Source organism: Grammomys surdaster, unplaced genomic scaffold (assembly GCF_004785775.1).
Source record: "Grammomys surdaster isolate TR1022 unplaced genomic scaffold, NIH_TR_1.0 122222, whole genome shotgun sequence".
NCBI lineage: Eukaryota > Metazoa > Chordata > Mammalia > Rodentia > Muridae > Grammomys > Grammomys surdaster.
In genome coordinates, this window is record NW_021617772.1 from 28,516 (window position 1) to 45,741 (window position 17,226).

General features: G+C 39.2%; 1 pseudogene; it reads right to left on the reverse strand.

Annotated features, from left to right (window-relative positions):
- The window catches only part of LOC114636118, a 35,156-nt pseudogene extending 18,955 nt beyond the window's left edge, over positions 1 to 16,201 (reverse strand).
- Positions 16,202 to 17,226: the final 1,025 nt, after the last annotated feature.

The window sequence follows — 17,226 nt, forward strand, 5'->3', positions numbered from 1 at the left end:
GAGTTCGAGGCCAGCCTGGTCTACAGAGTGAGTTGCAGAACAGCCAGGACTACACAGAAGAACCCTGTCTCAAAAAACAACAAACAAACAAACAAACAAACAAACAGAAAAACACCTGGTAATGCAGAGTTAGAGTCATTCAAAAGCCAGATATATAAAAGAGCGATCTCAGTAAGAGTTTTATCTGGGATCAAACAAGAACACCTTCCTTTTGTTACATAACTGGCTTATTGGTTGATCCCTTGACAAGAGTCTTGATACAAGCCTTTGCTATCATACAACAAGCTTTAAAATTTTATAGAGTGCTTGTTGCTCCAAAAAAAAAAAAAAAAAAGAAGAAGAAGACATCTAAAGACAGTAACTTTTCAATATCTGAGACCTCAACTATATTCCTAAATAAATTGTGACACAAAAAATTCAAATAAGAAAAGATAGTTTACTTATTTTAAATTACTTTCAGAGGGGCTGGTGAGATGGCTCAGTGGTTAAGAGCACTGACTGCTCTTCCAGAGGTCATGAGTTCAAGTTCCAGTAACCACACGGTGGCTGACAACCATCTGTAATGATACCTGATACCCTCTTGTGGGGTGTCTGAAGACAGCTACAGTGTACTTACATATAATAAATAAATAAAAATTAAATTACTTTCAGAAGTTTCTAGGAGATGCTAATTGGCTAAGATCTTATTTTAAACTCTCCACAAAAGAATTTAAGCTTCTGTTTAATATTCTTAAGACAAATACAAATCCTAATTTCCATCAGAAATTAATTGACAAAAGAGTAATTTTTAAAAAAGCAAAAGAAAATATTATTCATAGATATATAGATTAATTAGTTGTTGGCTGTTTTATAACAGTCATTTGATAAAAAGAGATTATTAATATAGATTTATATTTCTTTATTTCCAAAAGAAGTTTTAACATCCTGTTTTGAAGCTGTTGTTGTGTTAATATAAAATTATAGGTTAAGATCACAAAGGTATTTTAAGGAAGAACTTAATGAAATATTCTTTATTCTAAACAATAATATAATTGCTTATGAAAAAATACTGATGCTGGGCGGTGGTGGCACACGCCTTTAATCCCAGCACTTGGGAGGCAGAGGCAGGCTGATTTCTGAGTTCGAGGCCAGCCTGGTATACAGAGTGAGTTCCAGGACAGCCAGGACTAAACAGAGAAACCCTGTCTCGAAAAACCACACACACACACACACACACACACACACACACACACACACAAAAACCCAAAACCTTATATTTGACCTAATACATGATCAATTTGTTACAGCTTTTCTCTATACATGCTCTTCTATTTCTTATGAATTTATATACATAGCCCATAAAAGATGTCTTTACTGTATTAATAGACAGCTCACTTAATGAAAAGACAATATATATAATTAGATTACATGCTTACTCTCTTGAGTTCCCCCACTTCAGTACAAATAATTAAACTACGTGCTATAGCCACTATTTAAAATGCAAAAATTAGACTTTTAATTGGGATACTAATAGCCTGGATATAGCTCATGGTTTATAATTGCTTAAAATTGTTCCTTTCTTAGATATGCCTAATTTTCAAATTTTACAAATACAGCTTAATTTAAGAAACATGTGTTTTTCCTTATTTTATAAGACATTTAAGAGCTCATACTAGATTGCCCAGACCCAAGGAAAATGCCATAACAAATTTGTATTTCAGATAGATTACAGACCCTACAAAAACAATTGGCCAAACAATTTTATTCTTTACATTGGAGCTGCTGTATAATAAAGGCTTGTTTATCTGGATTGCTGTGCCACTGTAGCTGATCTGCCTTTTGTGATCCTTGAGGCCAAAAACTGCAGTTTTTTGGCACTTACCACCTCATTCTAAAAACAGCCAAAAATTAAGTAAACAGCTATTGTTTTGTCTTGGCAAAAATCTGCTGGGCTCTGACTTATGCCTACAGGTCTGAGGCCACTTAAATAAGCTATTAAAGAGTTTATTATTAAGTGTAAAAAAGTTTCCTATGAAACCTATCTAAAGAAAAAGTACAAAGAAAACTTCCATTTTATTTGAGAAAAGAAGAAATGCTCTCTTTTATATTCTAAAAGTGGGAAAAGACAAAGAGTTCTGTTTTATTTCCCCATTACATTTGCTGTCTTATCCTTTTGTCCTCAGTATTCATATATTTTTTAAAATATGTAATCACACATAACAAAGTTCGTTACAAGTTTATTCCAAAAATTAAATTGAAGTAAATTTTATAATAAAAAATGCTATGTACATATTTACTAAAACTAACTATGTGGCTAAATATCCATTACCTGTGTGACTCCAGGGGTTCACTGAGCGTTTAGAACTATAACTGGGTTATCAGTAAAGATTTTTGTAGATAAGCCCACACAATATTTTATTTTCTGTCCCAACACCGACAGTAAATTGTTAGTTCCCTTTTTATTGATCTTTGACAAATTGTTTTATAACCTTTTGAAATGTGCTCTGAGTAAAAGTCTGGTTATTATCTTAAAACAATTGACTGATGTTATTTGAGAGACTGACAAAATTCTTATTACAGTTTTGATTATCAGAAAAAGGCCTAATAACAGTCTCGTTATAAAAGAGTTTAATAATCACAGATATAATTTAAAAATTTTTATAAGATCATTAAGATTTAAAAAGTCATCTATTTGTCTAACATCACCACAAGACAGTATATCTTTATAGATCTAAGTTTAATAACAATAGCTTGAGACAACAATTTGATATTTTTAGAGAGTCTATAAGTCAAATTACAAAATTTGTTTTTTTGTTTTTTTGTTTTTTTTTTTGTTTGTTTGTTTGTTTGTTTTTCGAGACAGGGTTTCTCTGTGTAGTCCTGGCTGTCCTGGAACTCACTCTGTAGACCAGGCTGGCCTCGAACTAAGAAATCCGCCTGCCTCTGCCTCCCAAGTGCTGGGATTAAAGGCATACGCCACCACTGCCCAGCCACAAAATTTGTTTTTACTGTCCTCAATTTTTTTCATAATGGTGGTAATACTTGAGGACTTTTATCTAGTCAATTACAGTAAGTAGATGTTATTCATTTTTAATTTTAGAAAATTAAAATATGTATGTGTGATTTAACACCCTTTGAAAATTTCTAGTTACAATTACTTTAACAGGAAAAACAAAAAAAAAAGTACAATTAGTTATTTCCTACATTATCTTTTTATGCTTGGTGTTCCATATCATATTAAAATATAACAAAACTGACAGCTGCAGAAATTTGAGGTGCTTTGTTGACAATTTGGTATTACCCATGTTACTGGAATTCGTTGTAATTCTCAAAGACAAGGTATTATAGAACAGATATTGTGGAATAATAAAATAATGTCTTCATGACTCTCTAAATCTGAGAGGAGCAGCCGCTGGAATTTTGCCCTGCTTTTACTAAGAATTCTAAAAAAACGAAAGAAAGAAAGAAAAATTGGCTTTTAAAACAAAAGAGAGTTACACCCCCAGAAGGAGTCTCCAAGGAATACTCTCCATCATGCCTTGTTCATTCTCGATTTTCTAAACCTGAAAGCTCATGGCAAACCTCCTGCTGACTACCTTTGACATGCTGAGACCACTAAAAACTATGCCACAGTTATGTGGAAGGACTCTCTTACCTTTAAATGAAATGGCCCGGACCCAGTTCTCATATGAGGATTGATATGCCTGTTTGATACCAAAGAAGGAACAGCTAAATGGCTGCCAAAAAGTTTAATAAAATAAATAGATACCCCCCACAAGGCCAGGTCCAATTATAATTAAGATGAATACAAATTAACATCCAGGGAAGAGAAAGCTCCCTGAGATTTACTTTCTTTTTCCTTTCCAGATAAAAATTATTCACCCCTGGTGTTTGCTGTTGGAAGTTCTAATCCTGATGCTGGACTCGGGACTTACACTACTCAGACCTTCGATGGGACATTGACATGGACATCAAACAGCTAGAGACTGACATCACTATCTGGAGAAATCCCTCGTTTGGCTGTCTGAAGTGGTCTCCAAAAATGCAAAGGACTTTATTGAACTTGATTTACTCTTTTACAATAGAAAAGACTGTGTACAGCTCTAGACTGTGTACAGCCCTTAAAGAAGAATGTTGTTCTTACATAGACAAGACAGGGGTGGTTAAAGAGAGCATGAAAAAGGTCAGAGATGGCCTTGAGAAAAGACAGAAAGAGAGAGGAAAATATGAGAGCTGGTCCAAGAATTGGTTTTCAACCTCTTCCATGGTTGTCAACACTATTTCCTACAATTTTGGGACCATTAATTGGGTTACTTCTGCTTATTTCTTTTGGTCCCCAGGCCTTAAATAGGCTTACAAATTTGTGATGCAACAGATAGATGATTTGATAGCAAAACCTATTCAGATACATTATCATAAGTTAGCTATGGAGGACCACCAGACTCAAGATTAGATTGTTACTCTATCCAGGGTATTCCCAAAACCTATCTTCACTCAACCTAAATGAGGGGACTTCTGCCCGTAGACCAAGCAGAGAGGGGCCACGCAGAACCCCTTCTAACTGGCAATTTAAATTCTTGCATAGGCTTGCAGGCTAAGCACTGTAAGGGAATATAAATAAAAATTTAAACCATCCTTCTGGGTTCCCTGAGGGACAAATCTGACTGCATATGGGTTGATGACAAAAGTATCAACTCTCTGCACCATTTTTCTTTTTTTTTTTTTTTCTTTTTTTGGTTTTTCGAGAGAAGGTTTCTCTTTGTAGCCTTGGCTGTCCAGAAACTCATTCTGTAGACTAGGCTGGCCTCGAACTCAGAGATCTGCCTGCCTCTGCCTCCCAAGTGCTGGGATTAATGCGTGCAACACCACTGCCCAGCAAGAACAGAATTTCATTGACCAAGCTTCAAGAAGTTCACAGCAGAACCCTTGGTAGAAGTCAGAATAGATAAAACAACTATATACATTAGGAAGAATATTATTTGTGATTCTCGGTTTTCAGATCAGGAAGAAGAAATTCTGCAGAACTAAACTGACAGCCTATTATATAGGGATATTTGAACCTGCTCCAACTTAGGGTGTGGCTGAGCCCAAGGCACAGAACTTTAAACCCTCTGGCTGGAATACAAGCAAGCCCTTATACTCACTCCAATCCCAAACAACAAAAGTACAGTTAGTATGTACAAGGAGACATCCATGTTTGAAAATGATGCTTAATTGAATGGTTGAAAACGTGAAATGTCAGAGAAAGATCCGACAGAACAGAATATGCACAATTCTCCTGAGATGAGAGAGGAAAGGGGAGCTACTTAAGGGACAGAAAGACAGTACAGGAAGAAGAGACTAGTAAAGGACTACAGCAGAGTGCATGGGCAGCAGTACAGTAGGGTTGAGAGACTAGAGCAACAGAGCAAGGCAAGAAAATAGTTTTACTGGGGGAGTTTTATAGAGTCAGATTGAAGAGAAAACATGCTAGGCACAGGTAAAGACAGAATGAGCACGAGAAAGACAAGGAGCCAGAAGATTTGAAATAGATTGCTACAGTTTATTTAAGGCCAAGCAGAGCAATTCAGTGTCTTAGAGAAGAACCAGAATAAATAAGTCACCTGGGAGAGGAGATTGAGCCTGAACAGCTGGGTTGAACCAGCCAGTTAAGACTTGAGAAGGAACAAGAAAGGAGGACCTATTCAACAGGAAATTTCAGAGGCTGAAAACATTCTAGGCCTATATAAGATAGTACAGAGGCTAGAGGATTCCAGGACTAGGCCAAGGTGAATAAACAGAGGCAGTAAGCCTCTCAGACAACAATTATAATAGGAGAATAAAAGTTACTTTTACAGCTCTGTGGAAAATCTAACACTGCTGAGTATAAACACACTCTAGAACATAAGAAGAGAAGAAACATACCTCAGAATACAAACGCAGAGACTCAAAACTACAGCAATCAGTACAGGAAAGGGCAACATTAATTAATCTACTGTATTCAGAATTAAGTCAACACACTGCATCAGTGAGAACACCATTCATGGACTGAATATCATTTAGAGGGGACAAAATATGTGCTTCAGAAAGCAAGTGCATCTGCTGGAGAAGAACAATTCAGATCAGACCATTCACTCTGTCAACAAATATCCTGGATGGGCTCTCTGGTGGAACCATTCACAGTGTCAAAAACTGCTATGCAAACTGGGGCAGGGGACAGTTACCAAAAGCCATACACAGATAACCGTCTTGTGAGCTACAATCTCAATCTGCCAGGCATGGAATGCCACTGGTATCATAGTAGCAAGACTATCTGTGGGCAACAGAAGGTAATGTGGTTCTAGGTGAGGCTAGCTCCACTGGGGGGGGGGGAGGAGAAATCTACCTATATCTAACTGTATCTATATCTATTAAATTGAGAATCTGGCCAAAATCCAAGAAGGAAGCTCACAGGCCCTAACAGAGAATCCACTATGAATTTTTGCTTCATATTTATATGACCATTGTCACACCAATAGTCTGACGCTGCTTTCAGTATGGGTAAAATAAACTGTTTTCAATGAGCAACAGCTATTTCAGAGCCTCAAAACTAATCAAATATTGACATCAACTGACTGCTGACTGCACTGCCTACATGGGAAATCCATATCATCACACCTAAAATTATACTCAGTGAAATTTTCAGGGATCATTAATGAAATAGAATCTGGCAAAATCAACTTCACTTTCTCATTCTACTAACAGATGTGCCCCCACACTACCCCTTGTTCAATCCTTCTAACACACCTGGATACTTTCTTAGAGTCTCCTTGGCCTTTACCATCCAGGGCTCTCAGTGTTGTTTTACAATTATGCAGATTTGGATGAGTACATGGAGACCTGAAAATGGGAAAATATCATTCAGAAAGAACCTGGAACTGTTCAAGGAATACAAATGAAGGATGCCAACACCTGACAAAAGGATGAACATGAAGGAAAGAGAAGATATCATGAAAATGTCTCTTTTTGTCTGAGGATTTCAGTTTACCCTATGAGATGTGAGAGTCAGTCACACAGTTAACACACATAAAGAGTCTTTTCCCCAGCAACACTGAGGAGGGGTGAGGAAGACTGCAAGAAAACTATTGTGACTCCAGAATACAGACTATTAACTTCTCGAACTAAAGGTTTCTCAAAAAAGCCCTGAGTGCAGGGTCTAAGCATTCCGACTCCTGCAAGAAGTCCACAGTGCAGAACACAACAAACCATGAATGTGCACAGTGCTTTTCATGAACCAAGGAGATGCTTTTCTCATGTAAGTGAGCAATCATAATTATTCCAGCCAGGCAGTGGTGGCATATGCCTTTAATCCCAGCACTTGGGAGGCAGAGGTAGGAAGATTTCTGAGTTCAAGGCCAGCCTGGTCTACAGAGTTAGTTCCAAGACAACCAATACTCCACAGTGAAACTCTGTCTTAAAAACAACAACAGCAACAAAAAATTATTCAGACGGTACTAATTCTGTCTTAATCTATAATAAATTTTCTACTTATTAAAATATGTTGACCTGTTATCCTCTCACAGCATGCTGGGCTGAAACTTGGAAGAATTCAAAGAAACAAAGGAGGAATTGCTAACTGTGGTGCCTATTAACATATCAATGCAGATGCTGTGGCCTAGGTGCTTTCTTGGCTCCTGAGCCTCTCTTGACAAGCTCCTAAATCCTCCCATCTCACCCTCCATACCCCAGCATCCCCCCAACTCATGGCCTGTTTCAGTCTGGACCCAACCAAATAACTCTTCTTTTTCCCTGAACCTGAAATGCTAAAAATTAACCTCACCACCAGCCCAAGAAACAGGTATCCTTTTGCAATTCTGCAGGTAACATGTCTTAGGAAAATAATAAAGCCTCATAGGAAATTACAATGGCCTATACAAAACCCTGTAGCATGTGACCAAAGTCTCTCTTAGTAAGGATGTAATATTTAATAAAGCTTGTCCACATTGTCGAAATGTTTTTTTTCTGGCGACACTTAGGGTTAACAGAACCTACAATATATCTTCTTCTAAGCCATACCTTGCTGCAATCCAGTCTTCATTTTTAATTCAAACCTAAGGTGTAACAGTAACAACTAAACCTATGAAGACACATTTCTAAATGCTGTATTTACATCAAAGTTTGCACAAACCTCAGTGTGAAATTAATGGTTAAAAAAAAGTGTAAAATTAAATTTACTTAGTAAATGTTAATTTTTACAGCCATACCATGGTGCTTTATAACGAATTATTTTCTAATTTAATCAAATCTGCACTGGTCCCTGATAAGACAAATATCTACAAAGCTCTCTCGGAATGCCTACTCAGTCTCCTGGAGAAAGGGAAATGAAATGGCAAATGAAGGAACAGGGGAGTTAAGAAAGCATGAATGAATTTGAATTTGAGGAGCTTTATTCAGGATTTAGCAAAGAGAACCCTGGTGTATAAACTACGAATACAGCGAACGATCTATGAGGTGATTTTAGAAAAATATCCTGGCAACCATTAATTGAATTAAACCATCACTATAAACCCAATCACGCGGTCTCAAACTTCCTGACAATGGTAAATATTCGCAACAGAATTGTGAGAGTGGCGGCAGAAAAAGTACCCCTGTTCTGCGCCTGCCCACTTCCCAGCCCCGCAGCTTCTCTCACCTGGCAGGTGACAGGATGAACTGCTGAATGTCCTAGGAGGCCAGCAAAGCAAATGCAGCTTAGGGAAGTTTTCAGGTTCCTCTAATACCAGGCACTAGTCTCCCACCAGGACTTTCTGACCACGAGGGTGCAGAGATACTGGAACGCTGGAATGGCACTATTTCCGGTAAGTTCAGCCTGGTTGCTCAAAGCAACTACTTCTGGTCCCGCCCAGTATTCAGCAGCTTCCTGTTACGGAATTCTTCTAAGCCCACTTACTTCGGGAACTTTTAATGAAGTAGCTTCCCAATTCTTCACAGCTAGTTTTGTTGGTTTGGATTTTTGCTTACTTGTTTACTTGCTTGTGATTAATTTCTTCTTTGATTTTTTTTTTCTTCTTAAACTCTAGATCCCAGAGTTGTGCCCACTCTCCCTATCAGGAACCACGCCCACAACTCTGATGCAGGCAGCCTTCCAGGAAACTGCAGCTGTTAGGATGTCAGGACCTACTGCACAGTTTCCCCACAAGTTTGCTGCTAGTCTAGACCAGAACTTGATGTAGTAGCACACTGCACCTGGATTCTGAACCCTTGAGAGACAAGTGTCCCTGCCTAACTTCTCACATTGTCAGTCTAGCCCCTGAGCTAAAAATGCACAAAATTAAGCAATCCCTCTGAAATCAGATGCTCAGAACAAAGATCCAAAACAAAGAAAAAATAATATAAAATGCCCCAGCTCATATACCAAACCATATATGTATCTCATAATATGGGCAATTTACATGATACCCAAGATACAGAATTGAAAATCCAGAGTCATGAACAAAGAGATCAAAGGTTTTAAATCTTGTAAATCAACACAAAGAGGACAGAAACAAACTGATTCCTGGGCAAGAAAATAATAGCAGATGCCTGAAGGTAGTGAGGACAACATAGGATATGAAAATTCAGTTCAATAAGTGGTTAGAAACACCACCACTAACAACAAAATAAACCCTGAAATGCAAATGCAGTAAGGTGAATAACACTAACTCATAGAGGACCTGGGGAGACACATCATCAGACTTGAAAAAAAGGAAGAGCAGCTGGATGCCTCAGGCAAATAAAATGATGAATTCAAATGTTAGGTTAAGGCACAGTATTATTTACTGCTTGAAGGGTGAGGTAAAAAAGAGAAAGTCCTTTGGAAAACTGTCTAGATTTTTGTCAAAAAGGAAAAAGAAAGAAAGCTAGAATTAGAACTACAATACATACTGTACTGTTTAGCCATTTGTTTATAGATGGTTTCCTGATTGTTCTAATAATTCTCTATGTACAACCATGCATATCTGCATATGCTGGGAAAAGGAGACTCTGGAAGTACCCAAGTCTCTTTAGAGAGTATAGTAGGAACTCAACTCTTCTCATGATTATGAGGCCCAGGATTCTCAGGAGACTTCTGAGGTTCAAAACGTGTTGTGATGATTGAGGCAAGTTAAAATGGATTCCATCTCTGCATGGAGGTGAGAGCTCAGAAACACAAGCCCAGACCTGGGGCTCTGGCATTAAAGCACAGAGATCTGAACCATAGACACCATTCAGATGGCAGGGCTACTTGTATGTTGAGTGGAGTTTTGTTTTCTTTTTTTATTGTTTTTTTTTCACTTTTATTGCATATTTTCTTTATTTACATTTCAAATGTTATGCCCTTTCCAGGTCTCCCCTCTGGATATCCCTTATCCTACCCCTCTTCCCACTGCCTCTATGAGGGTGCTCCCACACCCACTCAACCATTCCTGCCTTCCCTCCCTGGCATTTCCCTACACTGAGGAAGTAAACTGGCTCAGGCCCAAGGGCTGCTCCTCCCAATGGTATAGAACAAGGCCATCCTCTGCCACTTATGCAGCCAAAGCCATGAAATAGACAACAAATACACGTGCTCAAACAATGGGGTATAGAGCTAAACAAAGAATTCTCTCTCTCTCTCTCTGTCAAACTTGGTTCTTCTCTGCAAGCACCTCTTGACCACAACAACAGTGTTAGGTCTAGTGCCTGCAGATATGATGTATTCCCAGGTGGAGCTGTTTCCAGGTTCTGGCTATTTTAAATAAGGCTGCAATGAACACAGTGGAGCCTGTGTCCTTGTTATATGCTGGAGGATCTTTTGGGTAAATGTCCAGGAGCAGTATAGCTGGATCTTCAGGTATAATTATTTCCAATTTTCTCAGGAATTGCCAGACTGATTTCCCAAGTGGTTTTACTAGCTTGCAGTCCCAATGGAGGAGTGTTCCTCTTTCTCCACATCCCTGCCAACATCTGCTGTCACCTGAGTTTTTTATCATAGCCATTCTGACTAGTGTGAGGTAGAATCTCAGGATTGTTTTGATTTGCGTTTCCCTGATGACTAAGGATGTTGAACATTTCTTTAAGTATTTCTCAGCCATTTGAGATTCCTCGGTTGAGAATTCTCTATTTAGCTTTGTACTGCACTTTTTAATCGAGTTATTTGGCTCTCTGGAGTCTACCTTCTTGAGTTCTTTGTCTATTTTTGATATTAGCCCTCTATCAGGTATAGGGTTGGTAGAGGTCACTTTCCAATTTGTGGGTTGCCATTTTGTCCTATTGACAGTGTCCCTTGCTTTACAGAAGCTTTTCAATTTTACAAGGTGTCCTTTGTCAACTGTTGATCTTAAAGCACAAGCCATTGGTGCTCTGTTCAGGAAAATTTCCCTGTGCCCACTGTCTCTTCTATTGGATGCAGCATATCTGGTTTTATGTGGAAGTCCTTGGTCCACTTGGACTTGAGCTTTGTGCAAGGAGATAGATATGGATCAATTTGCATTCTTCTACACGCAGACAGACCGCCAGTTGGACCAGCACCATTTGTTGAAAATCTTGTCTTTTTGCACTGGGTGGTTTTAGCTTCTTTGTCAAAGATCAAATGACCATAGCTGTGTGGGTTCATTTCTGGGTCTATTCCACTGATATACTTGCCTGTTTCTGTTACAGTTAAAATTTAAAATGGCAGCACCCAATCTGGCTGGTTGTTATGCGGTCACCATGTTCCCAACTAGTCAAGGCCTGAGGCCACAAGCAAGTTCTCGACACTGCCGCAGCTCAGGCTGGCCAGAAGCACCAGCCTTGGCACCCATGAGACACCAGCATGGGAGATGGCTCTGTCGATCTACCACGCTGTCTCAATAATGCTTGGCTGAGCCCAGACCATCCCGCCATCCACACAGTACCTGGTAGAAATGAGGCTCTAATGCTTAATTATAATCCAAAGGCTTGATATACTTAGAAATTCTCAATTAACAATTTGCCCACACAATTAGAGTTGTTTCCCAATATGTAACCTTATGATAAAAATCATTACCCAGGACCCTCCTGGACCCGTGCTTGGTTCTCCATGGCTCCTACCTCTCTCCTCTTCCTCTCCTCCAGACTCCTCACTCTGCCTACCTCTCATACAGCCCAATTGCTGAGCTTTATACAAAGTAGTGGGAAGATATCCTGCTACATGTTTCTGTATCAATATCATGCAGTTTTTATCACCATTGCTCTATAGTATAGCTTGAGGTCAGGGATGGTGATTTCCCCCAGAAGACATTTCGTATCAACAGGACACTTCCTGAACATATTTGAGAGAAGCTTTGTAACATATGCAGACTATCCTATGCTCTCCTGTGTTTGCATCAGAGTTGTGGTCCCTGGTGGTGACTTTGGGGGGCGGGGAGTGTCTCCTGATCTGGGTACAGTTGCATCTTCAGCCTTTTCCAAAAATGTTTCTAAGACAAGCTATCTTGACTCAGGTCACCTTGATGCCAGTCTGTTGTTCCCCAAGATAATGACTATGATTTTCTCCTAATTAAATTTCCCAACTTCTTGAGTTAAAAGGCTATTCCACAACAGAGTTTTAAAACTGCACATTTGAGTTATGTAGTTGTTGCTTGTGAACCTGACCAAGACTCTTGGGGGCGGAGGTAAGAAGGCACAGAATCAAGGACATAGACTCTGGGAGTCAGGCAAGTGGCAAAAGCAGACTCATCTATTGCAGGAACTGGGCAAACCTTCATACACTCTTCCCAGCATCTCATTGGCTCTCAGGTAGCCAGATATTGGGCTCTCTCTTTTTTATTGGCTTGCTCCATTGTCTAATCCAGCACCAGGGGTCTCCAGCAATGCTGGCAGATTCTCAGTTGTCTCAGAGAGGAAGGGTAAGGCACGGTCTGCTTATTTTTGGTAGCCCAGTGTGAGACAGAGTTCTTTGCTCTGGCCCCACCTCAGGTGGCCTCCAGTAGAGTTGACCATACCTTTCTTATGTTGACCTTCCAAGCAGGTTCTTACCCTTCACTGACAACCAGCCCTCAAAGGACAGCCATCCCAGAGGGTATATCAGGGTGTAAGGAGAGAGCCTAAACAGAACCCTGGAGAATTCCTATGAGCCAAGTTCTAATCACCTCTCTGGGCAGGCCTCCGTCTAGATGCTTAAGAGCCATCAGTAGTTGAAGCATACACTTGTTGATAGAGCATTGTCATGTGCTGTACAAGACATTTAAACATTATTACATCATCATCATCATCATCATCATCATCATCATTATTCCTCCAATTACATCTTAAGATACTATTCAGAAGGAGAAAAAAAGAACTTTTTATGTTCTAAACCTTTTCCATGATCCCTGTAAGAACAGGTACCCTGGTCTCATTGAGCTTGGATATACTTTCTCTGAGTAGGATCCAATAGTTTACTGCACAGCTTCCCCACAAGCTTGCTGCCAGTCTGGACCAGAACTGGATGAAGTAGGACACAGCACCTGGGTTGTGAACCCTTCAGATACAAACAAGTGTCCCTGCCTACTCTCACATTGTGAGTCTAGCCCCGTGGGCTAAAAATGCACAAAATTAAGCAATCCTTCTGAAATCTGATGCTCAAAACAAATACCCAAAACAAAGGAAAACTAAAAAAATGCCTGTTGGGAGCAGGGTCTCTTATCTATTAGGAGCAAGGGGTTTGAATCCCTCGCAGGGAGAGGAGCAACAGGTCCTGCTCCACTCAGGGATCATATACTGGATTTGACTGTGAGATCATCAGCTCCTCGAAAGGGAAGAAAGAGTATGCCAAGGGACAGAGGGTTTGTGGAATTCAGTTACTTCTTTAATGATAATGCACAGCAAGCATTCACAAACACAAATGCTAAGACTATTGCTACAACAAGGTATTGCCATATTTCCTAAGCAATGCCTCTAACAATATACACAATTAACACACATAATAAGTTGTTAATTATCAAAGAAATAAGCATAGCAATAAGCTCATCATCATTATGTGGGTTAGTTACTGGCCAAAAATCTGAATAGGAGCCAGTTTTTGCTATGTCCTGTCTGACTATGGTTGGGATGTAATAGTCTATCATTGGGTTGGTTAAGTTTACTTGTCTCCATCCGTTCCACCATACGTTTTTATTCTGGTATCCGGTGTAAGTAAAATTCAGATTACGAGACCCTTTGACCATTTCTAATTGCTTAATGCAAGGTTCTACAAACATGGTCTGATTTGTAAATTTTCCTTCTAAATTTAGAGGTATAGGGGCTATGTTGCCCTGGCTGTGTATAAGGCATATAGTCACATTAGGGCCATATTTGGTATAGTTCAAGACTTGTCCTCGTTTAGGATAGGGTATGTTTGTAGAATTTACAAAGAAAATGGATTTAATTTTGTCAGTACTTTGCCTAGTGCCTTGCTTTGCTTGGGTGTTATCCCAGTTAGTACGGTCTGTTCTCAGTGTGGAGTTCCTGACGTGGTAGATATATTCTCCTTTAGGTGTTACTACATAAGGAATATGTAGTGCCCAGGATTGATTGACATACTTGGTCCATTCCATTTGATCCCGATATCTTTGTTCCTTCCTATAGGTATATGTCAAATTAACTCTTCCTAGGCTAAAGATGGTGTTATTGTATATGATAGGAATGTGATTACCTGTGGTGTTAACTATGATCCATGGTTCTGTGTGGATGTATACTGGTTTTCCTGTTTTATGCATAGTAGGGTTATAATTGTCTGGGTACCCAATAGTGATGCTATAGCTAAAATTCTGCCAGCCTGAAGTTGCGTTCTTGAATTGGTCCTCAGTACCACATAAGTATGTGGGTTGTTTCCACAAGATTCCTATTACACAAATGTGTGTTGGTATGTAACACCATCTTTTGTTTTTTGTATATACAAATCTACTCATGATCCATGGTGGTATATCTGTTAGGACCAATGGATATCTCCAATGTTCATTAAAGGTGTGTAGTAATGGGCTAAGTAATTTATCCCAATCAAACACTGTTAGTTTTAACTCTAGGTGTTCCGGCTATATATTCACCTTGCCAATTTCTGACCGATAAATTTCTGTACCATGGTAGGTTTGGAAATTCTGCTACACAGAGGAAGTTTGCTGTTTTATTATTTAGTATAGTGGCATTAAGCATTGTCCAGACGTCCTCCGGACATTCCATCCCATATGGGCGTGGAATGGGTGGGATACCATATTTGATTAGTTGTGGTTCCCAATAATCTGTATCATTCCATAATTGGCTTAGTTTGCCATCTCCCAAATAGTCTAAATTGCCTGAATAGTAGTCCATCCCCTGTGTTGTTTTATTATAAATGAGGTTATAGTCTTCATTCATTTGTGCTATCATAGGTGCTAGTATGAGTTGTAAGTATGTGGTGTTCATTGCTTCACCACATGTGAATACTGGATAATCATCTATTTCTAATTCTTCTACATAGTATCCTGCTGTAGTTCTGTTTATAAAGATTTTAAAATTATTAAAGCATCTCCAATGGGCTATTACATGTGCTTGGTAGTCTGTTCTATTTGTGTGTATTTCTAGTTTGTTCCATTTACATGGGTTTTCTTCTACATCTAATGGCTGTGTGGGCTTCTTGGGGTCTATTTGTATGGCATGATCTGCGTACGTCCACATATATGCTAATTTGTATTGCTCGCATCCCTCATCCCAGTATTGTGCTCTACAATATCCATATTTTTGCCAAAAGCTTTCAAATTGATTCATAACTTTTAACCATGGTCCCGAGGTCCAATATTGGGGCCATAGGTGCTGAATCTAGCTAGTGTTTACTGGCTTTCTCCAGATATAATTGGAGTAAGCAAAGCTGATATTATATTGATCTGTGTTTCTTCGATGACTATTTATTACTGAGTCTTGTATTAAATATAGAGCTGTTATTAGGATGAGTGTTGCAGCAAATATTGTACATAATGTACCCAGCAAAAGGTTACATTTGCCACCATTCCCATGGCATGTTTTCCTGTTTTGTTGTATTACAATCCATGCATTTTGCTGCACATTGAGTCGTTGGTAGCGGTGTCTATTGTTGGGATTATAACATAAATGCCAAGCATAACTAGGAATGCGCAATAAGGCGCGTAGCGTATGGGGGTACATTGCATTATGCCACATCTTCCAATCTGACCAACCTTAGGTCCCCATGGTCTTGAGTGATCCACGTGTTGTTTCCTTCTCCTTGTGCTAGAATTTCTGCAAGGTGCAAGGATTTATCTTTAGGATTCCTGTAAGTTGTAGAGTATGGCTTCATAAGTGTCCTATTATCTTCTTTGGCATAATGCTCTCTGGTTCTAAATGTAAGGCTTCCTGATAGGGGGAGGCTCTATGACGTCTAGGCCTAAGGTTTAGTTCATATACTGCTTTATCGATAGCCATTTGTAAGTTTGGGTGTTTATCTATCAATAATTTATGGGTTTTTTTTTTTTTGAGACAGGGTTTCTCTGTGTAGCCCTGGCTGTCCTGGAACTCACTCTGTAGAGCAGGCTAGCCTCGACCTCTCGAACTCAGAAATCCACCTGCCTCTGCCTCCCAAGTGCTGGTATTAAAGGCGTGCGCCACCACTGCCCGGATAATAATGTATGTTTTAATAATCCATTGAATCTTTCTATCACTCCTGCCGCTGTGGGGGTATATGGTTGATGAAAATCCCACATTATATCAAAGTTCTTAGCGAATTGTTGTACTATTTTAGAAGTAAAGTGTGTTCCTTGATCTGATTGTATTATCTGTGGTGTATTATATGCTGTAATCCATTTCCATAGTGTAAGAATAGTTCCACTGTGGTCTGGTCTACGATGTGCAGCTGCTAGGCCTAATCCTGTGGTGACATCTACTATCGTACATGCATACATGTTGTTATAGCTAGTCAATGGGCCAATCCAGTCTATCTGTACTGTATGATTAAAGATTAATCTATGTCCTATCTGTCCATGATAATTATGTCTGAATCTTAATCCTGTAGAGGAACAGTTTGTGCATGAGCGTATGGCATTTTGTATATGTTTCCATGGTATTCTAATATTTCTTTGGTCAAACCATGATTTAAGGGCATGTGTTCCTATGTGTCCCATGTGTGTGTGTGTAAATGTAGGATTTCATCCTTAGTAGGAGGGGTTTCTTTAACTGGTTGTTCAATTTTCCATCCCCTTGATATTTTTAATTTGGTGGGTCCCAATGGAGTTGTCTTATACTGGGCCTTTAATTTTATTGCTAAAGATGCCAATTTGTCTGCCTTATTATTGAATCCTGCCTCTTTGGTGTTGCTAGGTTTATGGG